The sequence below is a fragment of the Austrofundulus limnaeus genome, unplaced genomic scaffold (assembly GCF_001266775.1).
Source record: "Austrofundulus limnaeus strain Quisiro unplaced genomic scaffold, Austrofundulus_limnaeus-1.0 Scaffold98, whole genome shotgun sequence".
Lineage (NCBI taxonomy): Eukaryota > Metazoa > Chordata > Actinopteri > Cyprinodontiformes > Rivulidae > Austrofundulus > Austrofundulus limnaeus.
In genome coordinates, this window is record NW_013952500.1 from 1,591,759 (window position 1) to 1,601,133 (window position 9,375).

Sequence of the window (9,375 nt, forward strand, 5' to 3'; positions counted from 1 at the left end):
ACCTGCTGTAAAACAGCAATTATGCTGAGTCAGGCTTGATTTTTAGTAATCTTTTCCTGTTAAATCAATAAATAAAATCAATCAAATCAAACTTGCAAATCTTATGGCTTCAGGAATCATACATTTGCCTGTCTTTTTGTTCATAATTTGAATGTATGGCTTGTGTGCAGAGCTTTTGCTGCCTGCCACATTCATTAATGCTGACTGACGTTAAAACACAGAATGTTCCGGAGAAAGGAATTGATAAGTGTGTAGCACGAAGAAAAATGAACGCCCACGTTTCCACCCTGTTAGCAAAACTGGGAGACAAAGAGCAGCTTAGAAGGAGGTGGATGATGAGGAGGAGGACTGAGGAGAATTTGCAAACATACAACGTTAGATAATAAGAGTGTGAGACCAAGAAAGAACGCTAAAGTGAGGAGGCGTGTGGGAAGAGTGAAAATCTTTAAAAAAGACATGTTTAAGGGGGACAATATGCAAATTTAAATGATGCAGGAGTAACAAGGCGAAAAGGAGGCACGTAACACGAGGCAGAAATAAATATGTTTCACCAATAAATGATGCAGGGAGACCTTTGGACCTGTAATTAGCCGACATGAAACTTTTACTGACCTGTAATTATGGCTGCCTCTCTTGGGCAAATTGAAATTTTAGAGCGTAATACATCATTTCCCCAAGACTGCCACCTCCTCGTAAGTGGCTCCTGAGATATTGCAGGTGACTTGCAGACAAACACATTTTACAACACGCTGCCCTCAGAGAGGGCGTCCAGAGTCACTGCGGACCGGCTGGGAAGCAACACGAGTGGATGAGGCTCACCTCCATCAAATTTAGGCATCGAAAAGTCCTCCGGATGTTTAATAACAAGGAGAAGGGAAACTCAGAATGGAGGTGAAACTAAGCTTAATGTGTAAACATAAATATATCTGAGGCGAAATCGAGTGGAGAAGAAGCAGAAGGCGGGACGGATGCCAGATGAATTCTTGGGTGCTGGCAGAGAGAGAGAAGAAGATGGGAAGCAAATAAAGAGGACAGAAGGGGAGTGAAAATGTAATAAGATGTTCAGATGAAGCATAACATTCAAATGTAGAGGAGGCGGCAGAGCAGGATGCAAAACTGTGGCTGAAGTGATGGAACAAAATGATAAATCGGAAGCAGGATTTAAAAAAAGCCAAAGGATATTAATATTGTAACGAGTGGAGGAAGTTTCGAGCCGGGTGAAGCCGAAGAGAAAAAAATGACTGAAAGATGAAGTTGTCATAAAAGAATGAACAAAATACGTCKATTTAAATGTGACATGAAGAAAACATGCAGTGAAATGAAAATGTGAAAAGAAAAACAAAAATTGTTGCAGGACTAAAAAGAGCTTTTGAAAAGATTATGAATGATTAACATCTTACCTGTTATAGATAGCTCTTTGAACAAACCCCTTTTGGAGAAATTAAACTTTAATTCTGACTAGATTCGGAGTCAGAGTTGGGGGGGAGCTAGCTAGAATTTATTATTTTTTAACAAAGGGTGGCACTRTGGATTTGAAAATTCAACATGGCCACCACAGGTAATTCCAAATGGCTTAAATTCAGCTGTTTTAAGAAATATTGAGCTAAGAATGATCCCAAAAACATGCTAAGTGCTGGTCACAATTTATTATTCAACCATTTTAAATACACAATCTTAAACATTAGTGTAGAAGTAGCCATAAAGCCAAATCCTAAATACTTAAAAAATCAAGATGGCCACCACAGCTAACTTTAAAAGGCTGTAATTCAGCAATTTTAAAACTTATTGAGATGAAAATGTTGTGGAGTAGCTAAGAATGATCACATYATGATTGCCGATGCTAATCCCAGGTTAAACTAACCACTAATGCTAATGCTAATTTTACAAAGGGCTATAATTTTCAAATGTACACAGCTGAAAATGTGAATACTACAGCAATATCAGAGAACAATCTTTAACACAATCAAAATGCAAACACAAAATGAAAGATCCCCACCCACTTGTTAATTATTTGGGGGTGGCACTTGCCACCCTGGCCACCCCTCTGGCTCTGCACCTGATCAGAGTAGGGCCAAAACCTTTAGCTCAGGTCAGAATTACACTTTTTTTTCTCTCTCTGACCTAAAGTTGTTCAAAGACTTTTCCATGAAGTGATCTATTATTTGACCATAACCTTTGCACAGAACCCCTTCCAAACTTTTCTCTCAAGGTAGACAGACTCTGAAAAGTGTTCACAGGAATACTAATCTACAAAACAAGAAAAGCAAAATCATTTAGGGAGAGAAAAGTTGAYTGAAATCAAAAGTAAAGTGGTGTGAGAAAGGAAGGTGGACTGTTTCGAAGTGGAAAAGTAGAGAGTGAGYAAAAAGCAGAAAGTGAATAGTTTGAATGTAAAAGTACTTCTTAGAGCAATGCAGACAGATGCAGGGGAGAGGAAGAAAGGGAGAGACTGACACTCAAATGTAAATAAGGAGAGGAGGATGAAAACGGGGCACACTGGTGGATTRCTCAAAAGCCTTCTTCAATATGTATGAGGGCCGTTCCATGGACAGCCACAAACAAGTGGCGGGCAGAGCAGCGACGCAGGTTGTGTCGAGAAGAAAGAACTCTTCTCCTGTCAAACGACTTCACTTTGTGTCCGCCGAGTCTGAGTCCTGAGAAAYGGGACCACCCAGAGCTTCTGTTTACATCCCCCTGCTTTTTTCTCGACACAACAACACAACAGCTTCAGAGGGGGAATAAGCTGCCCGGCACGTTACAGCCGAAGTCCAATTACATCATTACAGCGCGTTCAATACTGCAGGGAAGGGAAACTGAAATGATATAGCTCTGCAACAACCCAGCAGCACATTGCACTRACACAATGGGATTTTTAACAGAAAGAGGAACAATCTCACAGGGGCCAGCTGCGCACCTTCCTCCTGATGAAGAGGAGCTGACACAAAAGCTAATTTTTATGGAGGCCGCCTGACACACCTGATCACCTGATGAACCAAAATTGTACAATGATGCAGCTCAGTCCTTTGTTTTCTTATCAGAACAACTCAGAGTTAAAAAATAGATTCTGGGTTTTATTAAAGCCTTAAAGTCTCTGTGACATCAAATTTTAAAATAAGTATGAATGCACTTTTAGAAAGATGCCATTGGTAAAATATTGCAAAAGAAATTTCACGCCGGCAAGATGAACAGTTGTTGTGATATTTGCATGTGAAGTAACAGGAAGTGATGTCAAAGGGGAATGTCTGCAGGTGAACAGAGCGTTACTACAATGACGGACAACACAGATGGTAGAGAATTTCTTTAAAGTATTTGAGTCACTGTCAGAGAGCGATGAAGATGAGTCAAAGTTCAAATACAATTATTTCAATAAACAAAAAACTGGAGTTTATTCTCTTAAACAGTTCCCCTTTCATGTCACTTCCTGTTTCACTTTCTCTGAACCATATTTCAAAGAAAATATACCAGTTATGTGACAAAATGTGCAAAATAAAGTTTTATATCAAGTTTCTTAAATATAAATAACTTTTTTTACTTTTTGTATTTGAAGGGTGTTCATGTCACACTAAAGGCACTTTAAGTTTTAGATTGAAAAAAACTTACATTGAGCAATGTAGTTTGAGTCATTTTTGGGAAAAGTTAAATGTAGGGTTGGATAAAATCKTACCTTATGCAAATATTTYTCAGAAAACCWGTCAAAAATTAARATTTACCACTTTGCAGTTACTGCAATTAGTGTCATGACATACTTTTGTGTGCGACACATCACTATCAAAATATCTTACACATGTGAGCCCTATAGGAGGTGCAGCTAARGCTAATGCTACAAACTTGTTAAGTTACCTGAAACGCAGACATAAACTGGATTAAGAGGAAAGTCAGAAAATGAGGTTCAAGGCCACAACATCAGCTTCATGCAAGTGTAATTGTCATTTATTTAACTGTCCTATTAAGCATTGTCAACTAAAATGCCACACTTAATCATCACTTCTATGTGATAATGTCATATTTTGAGTGGAAAAGCTAAAAGGGACGGTATGGTTTCTAAATGTTTGAAGATGTAAAACAATAGCTAAAAGTTAAAATAAGCAAAATGATAGCTAAAAGTGGCAGAACAATATCTAAAAGCTAAAAGTAGAAAAAAAACAGGCAAAAATAGAGCAAGTGAGCTGAAGCAGATTTTTAAGGGAACAATATTTCTTGAAAGAATTGGAGAGATTTTAGTGAATCTGTATTACAAATACAAGAAGATGTAGTGCACCTTTCTTGATTGAGCTGAACATTTATCATTCAGAAGTAGCTCGGTTGCAATAAACGTACAGAAGAAGCTATAAACAGGAAAACAAATATGAATCGAAGGTGTGAAGAAATGTGCAGCAAACTGTGGGATGAACGTATACACACAGAGAGACAGTGCAGTAAATAAGACACTCTGACAAAATAAAGTCTGGAATGCTTTATGCGCCGGTAAATCGGGCTGACATGAATGGAGCGCCTGTGCGCACGACGACGTCGAAGATGTGTTTACATAAGTCTGTTTATGAACGAGCAAAGTGTTTGCATGTGTGGTCCAAGGCTGCGGGAGGAGGGACGTTCTGCGCCTTTGTGCGAGCGTGCCACTCTTAAATCTGATTAATAGCAATTACCCCACCCTCCATTCAACAGGCACATGCTACCACTCTGCTTTATTACCTCAAGCAATAAGAAAAGAGACTTTTACGACCCCTGACCTCACTCTCTTTTTCTTCCATACGAACAGTTGTCCCTCTGCCACGGCACACTCCGCAAGACAAACCTCCCTTTCTCTAAGGAAAACAGAAAGACAGAGGAAATCATTTTTATTGCCTCATTTTCCCTCCTTCAGCTTAATGACAAAGACGCTGCGCTCGCCCTCAGAGAGTTTGGCTTTCTTATTGCCTAAAAAGCAGAAGGTGAAATGGATTTTACAGCCTTTAGTCTGAGCCATCCTCCCCATGAAGTGACACATCACTCGCCCTCCTTCTCATTACTTAACACACATATTACAAATAAATTTTACCGCCTGCTCTTTTATTTTTTTCAATCCTCCCTTCAGCACAATCCTGCAGTTACTCATCCACATTGCTGTTGTTGTTCTTCCTTTTGCAGCCTTAAAAGACAAAAAAGGGATCAATTTTACTGCACCCTCTCCACCTATAAAGTGTCAGACTTCAGATCTGTCTGGTTTCTTGCCTTTCTGCGAGTTAGAAAAATGAGAGCCTTGAATCAATTTTTGGCTTCTGTTTTATAGCCTTGAAGTTTTTCTTTTTCTTTTAAAGGAATGACACACTTCATCCCTCTGCTGCCCCCCCCCACCATGATTGTCTCTCAGAGCATTAGCATACAGGTGGTGTCTTTTGTCTCCTTCTGAGGCACACTTCTGCTCCGTCTATGACCCATGTGTCCACTTGAGACGCCCACCAGTGAGGTATTGTGAAAGGGGCTGAGGGTATTAAAAGGTCACTTAAGAAAACCGGACCTTCTGTTGCCACACCTCCTCAGACACCTCCCTTTAGAAAGGGGAGCAGTCATTAGTCTGGGGACGCACTGTTGCTTTCTCTGCAGCTCAAAAAGCAGGGAGCGCAGAGGGTGACTGAGTTTATCTGGCTTTTTGATCTCAGCGCACAATGTACACACGGCTTTAAAGCAGAGGTGGGCGATCAAACAATGTGAGATGGCGAGGGATTAGAAAGTGCTGACAATCTGCCAAAACTAAGAGATTGGATCGTTTARAGGGTACATTCTTTGTTGGAGCACCCGATGAGTTCTACTATGCAAAAAACATGCAATGCATCAAGAATTAGAAATGTATAACGTTACAGGGTTGATCAATTTGTCTTGCAAATGTAAACTTTAAAAAGTAAGAAACAAAATCTACATTTTTTTTGTATCAATGGTTATTGTGTCCCTAATTAGTTAGCAATCGTGATCAGCTGACAACTACAGGTGCATTTAGTTACCTGCAGAAACAGTTGAAGTGACTGAAAATAGTTGGTTAACAATGATGACGTCCATGAAAGAGCTGTTTGGGATCCAGATGTGTGACGGTTTTGATGATCTGGTACAGTTTTACACTGAGATTTGTTGAGTAAAAATACGTAAATATGATTCAGTGTGGTTGTCAGCGGATTTAGACGTGGGTGGAAATCCCAGGGGGAGTCGAATGGTAGTGTCCCTATACAGTGGTTCCCAAACTTTTTATCTTCTGACCCACAAAATATRCATGGCAAAAACTTGTGACCCCAAATATTACTGGTCTGAGTACACAAACTTTGTTAATAACCCTAAAAACACAGGCTTTTTGACAATCTAAACAGCTTGTACACAAGTATAAATACTTATTTATACTTATTTTGTGTTTTTGTAATAGTTATAGGAAAAATATTACAGCAGCAATTATTTTATTACCCTTTAAATTGATTTCTGGAGATTATCCAAGGTGCTTCATGACCCATAATTGGGTCCCAAGCCCAACTTTGGGAACCAAAGTGCAGTGGTTCCCAAACTTTTCAGCTTTTGACCCACAAAATAACAGTAGCAGAGACCTGTGCCCCCAACTGTTTTTGGATGATAAACATTTGTATCAGGTCAACAAAACATGGGCATAGTAACAATATTTTTATACTACATTTATCCATTTTAAATACACTAACCTCACTCCTTTGTAACAACTAAGGCAAAAATGTAATTAATTCAGAAAATCTTTTCAGGACCCCACTTTGGGTCCCGACCCCAACTTTGGGAAACACTGCTATACAACACTGGTATCAATACTGAATTCATTTAATGTGTTTTTATTATAAATTACATTTCAAGTGAGAAGTTTGTCAGTTCCTTGTTTAATAAATGCATACACGTTTACAAGTTTTTTCATATAATAGGCCCAATGTCATTATGTATATTTGATTTGCTCCAGTTAGAGGAAGGAGAGACAACCTGGTTCTAAATAAGGCATTGCATGTTGTTGTAACTCAGGAAGTACTTGGTATTTGTGCTCAGTATCAGCAAATACCCAAACTGATGTACTCATATTCGGTTTAAGGAAAACTGGTATTGGGACATTTCAATCCAAAACACCGCAGTTTTGGAAAAGCAAAGATTTTCCCCTCTRATAAACCATTTGATGAATTTATACATTAAATAATCTAAAAAAAAKCCAGGAAGCATGCCCACAATTTATTTATTCAAAATGATACATTTATACCTTAAAATGTATGCAATGTATGCACACCCCCCTCCAGCTCAATAGTGGTTGGTCCATTGTGCACCTCCCTGAGGTAACACTGAAGTGTGCTGGAGGCTCTCGGTGAAGCTAGTATAAATAGCTTCATTTCCTCCTTAGTTAAGTGGTGACTAACTCCACCTGTCATGTGGAAAATCAGAGTTTGATTTATAAATTGAGTAACTAATATCTCTAATATCCTCTGTTTACTGTACTGCTCAATAATGAAGCAGAATTTCCACCTTTAAGCACTCGTATTTGACCTTGATCAGGATTTTTTTTGCAGATTTTATTACGATTATTTGCACTCAAACTTGTGGATTAAAATTTATTATTATTATTATTCTTGCCAGGCAGGTCACACAAACTGCTGCCTTCAAAACCGACTTTCTGGATTCCTCCTATCCCTCACTCTTACCGCAGCCTCTTTTACATGACTACACACATATCTGCTGCCCAGATGCCACCCACCTCCCCCAACCTCACCGCTCCTCCCTCCTCCAGCTGGCTCCTTCCACTTGTGGCGGTCGCTGCAGCACCCTATTCATTAACAGCTTCTTAATGCTCCCAGATGGGAACGACTGTAATTTATTGTGGCCTTGGCGTGTTTACATTTACGTGCACAAGAAGGTGTGTTTATCCACCAAATCTCTGCTCAGCGAGCAGGCTTGTTTATACGTGGGACTGATTAGATCCAAAGGCAGAAAAAAAAAYYAAGAAAAGTTTTATCTTAATTAGACTGCACATTCAATTATTTGGATCAGTTTTGCGTGGAATGTTTGCACTCACTCTGGAGTAAACTGCGAGCAAATGCAAATATGTTTGTGCTGAATTCCCCTCTGTCCTCTGGTTGACTTGTGTAGGAGCACGCATCACTGGAGGGCAAAGGGAGGACGTCGATTAAAGCACATTTTTCAGMTTTTTTTGCTCATTTAACGTTGGGTTTTTCCTCCAAAAACTGACCTCAGCTTGAGCGGTGCAGTTTTCCGTTCCCATTTTCCCTTTCTCTTTTGCACTCGGTGGTGCTGGACTCAGATGTAATGAGCTTGTGTGGGAAGTCGAGTATGCGCATGCAACATGGTCAGAGCTGTGTAAATGAATTCCGGCTACAGATAAGGCTGCAGATTCAGGTTGTGAACATTTTCTTCTGAGCTTTTTTTTTTCCTGGAGGGTAGGGAAGGAGGAGGGGTTGGTGGGTGGAGGTCACAAGGGTCAAGGCAGATTTTCTAACTGTCTGTTTTGCCAAGGAAAGCCTGTTTCCTTGAAAAAACAGAGACAAACGCCCTCACAACTCATACAAACAACCTATATTTACACTCAAGCTTGTATTCATATCCTTATCAGGACAGTTCACTGGCTTCCATTTATTTATATAACTCTGCCCCCAACCCTAACCCCGCAACCATAAACCTAACCTAAACTCAATTCACACCTTAGTCCTAAACTTAACCAACCCAAAAAATGGAATTCCACCATATTAGGACCGGTCTTTGTCCCCATAAGATCTACTGGTCTTTGCAAGGTAGGTGCAACTAGAGACAGTTCTAAAAAGTGACAAATACAAGTACACATAAACACGTAAACAACACTGAGAAACTCTTTTCTATGAGCGAARATTACCCCTTTTTGACCATGTTGCATTTCCTGCACGTCTTTCTGCCCTGCCAGTCCAACAGAACTCCACACACGGTAAAAATAACCACTTAGAGGTCCAGTCAGCACCGGCTCTGAAAACACAGCGTGCCCACATCGCCTGTTAGCACGGCTGTTTCTATTTGCAGCGACGTTGGGCAACAGTCAGAATCCAGTTGTGGGAATGGTGGCCTCAAATTGTGGCAACGATCCGTAGGAGGGGGATCTTTTTTTTTTATTTGATGGGGGTGGGTTGGTGGAGTTGTGGAGATCTAACCGTTACACCTTTGAGCACTTATTTCTAATTACTCCGTTTGTGCTCGGCATTGCTAATGGTTCGCAGACGCGACACACACACACACACATGTGGGCGCACGGTGAGGAGGCCGGGATGATGGAGCGCTGCACGGGGGACGCGCTACGCACCAACATCCTGCCCGCTCGAGTGGCTGGGCTGGAAAAACAGATGGAAATGAGCAACAGAACACCAGCAGCCGTGTAAATAC